The sequence below is a fragment of the Sinocyclocheilus grahami genome, unplaced genomic scaffold (genome assembly GCF_001515645.1).
Source record: "Sinocyclocheilus grahami isolate Dianchi unplaced genomic scaffold, SAMN03320097.WGS_v1.1 scaffold259.1, whole genome shotgun sequence".
Lineage (NCBI taxonomy): Eukaryota > Metazoa > Chordata > Actinopteri > Cypriniformes > Cyprinidae > Sinocyclocheilus > Sinocyclocheilus grahami.
The window spans coordinates 511981-513583 of NW_015505438.1; the positions used below are offsets into that span (position 1 = coordinate 511981).

The 1603-nt window shown below is 36.9% G+C and overlaps 1 pseudogene; it reads right to left on the reverse strand.

Moving 5' to 3' along the window:
* LOC107599020 (protein unc-45 homolog B-like) overlaps nt 1-733 on the reverse strand; it is an 11768-nt pseudogene extending 11035 nt beyond the window's left edge.
* Nucleotides 734-1603: the final 870 nt, after the last annotated feature.

Sequence of the window (1603 nt, forward strand, 5' to 3'; positions counted from 1 at the left end):
GGACCATGGGACCATGAAACAATTACAAAATAAAAGACATGGAAAAAAAGAACATGAAACAAAACACCACATTACAATATATATATATATATATATATATATATATATATATATATCATAATACAGCATCTTAATATGTGCATGAATTATATTACATTATTTTTTCTAATAATGAATAACAAATGAATAAATTCAGAGAATGTAGATTTTTTTTCCCCCTCACATAGATTTTTGATTTATGCTTTAAAATAGGGGAAATCTTATTTTAACATAAAATTAATTAAAAAAAACAAAAAAAATCTAAATTGACCAGCGCATGAAAAAAAAAAGTGTTCTTGCCTGTAATGTCTTGCATTATTACAAACTTTTAATCCTAACACAGTCCTTACAACATTCAGACGTAGCACATTAAAACATGTTCAAACTTACTTTTTAGGTACCAATTTTCCAGTGTTCTCAAACAAATGGTCAAGCACATGTTATCATCTCTGACTTGTCTGGCCCTCATGCCTTATTTGGGCAACAATGTGGCCTTCTAAGTTCAATACTGAACAAAGTCAATGGCAACTTCTGTTATCTGTACATTATAAACTTTCCCTGAACACTATAACTCTATAGATTATGCATTCAAAAACAAGCAACCATGCATTTAATTATAGTTACATACCGTAATTGAAGTAGATTCTGCTTCGTCGTAAGAGGAAAGTCTGTCCTGTGTGTAGTTTCTTGTCATTTGGGTTTATCAGTCATTGTCACTTATATACAGGTACAGTGGGTACGGAAAGTATTCAGACCCCCTTAAATTTTTCACTCTTTGTTATATTGCAGCCATTTGCTAAAATCATTTAAGTTCATTTTTTTCCTCATTAATGTACACACAGCACCCCATATTGACAGAAAAACACAGAATTGTTGACATTTTTGCAGATTTATTAAAAAAGAAAAACTGAAATATCACATGGTCCTAAGTATTCAGACCCTTTGCTCAGTTTTTAGTAGAAGCACCCTTTTGATCTAATACAGCCATGAGTCTTTTTGGGAAAGATGCAACAAGTTTTTCACACCTGGATTTGGGGATCCTCTGCCATTCCTCCTTGCAGATCCTCTCCAGTTCTGTCAGGTTGGATGGTAAACGTTGGTGGACAGCCATTTTTAGGTCTCTCCAGAGATGCTCAATTGGGTTTAAGTCAGGGCTCTGGCTGGGCCATTCAAGAACAGTCACAGAGTTGTTGTGAAGCCACTCCTTCGTTATTTTAGCTGTGTGCTTAAGGTCATTGTCTTGTTGGAAGGTAAACCTTCGGCCCAGTCTGAGGTCCTGAGCACTCTGGAAAAGGTTTTCGTCCAGGATATCCCTGTACTTGGCCGCATTCATCTTTCCCTCAATTCCAACCAGTCGTCCTGTCCCTGCAGCTGAAAAACACCCCCACAGCATGATGCTGCCACCACCATGCTTCACTGTTGAGACTGTATTGGACAGGTGATGAGCAGTACCTGGTTTTCTCCACACATACCGCTTAGAACTAAGGCCGAAAAGTTCTATCTTGGGCTCATCAGACCAGAGAATCTTATTTCTCACCATCCTGGAGTCCTTCAGGTGTTTTTT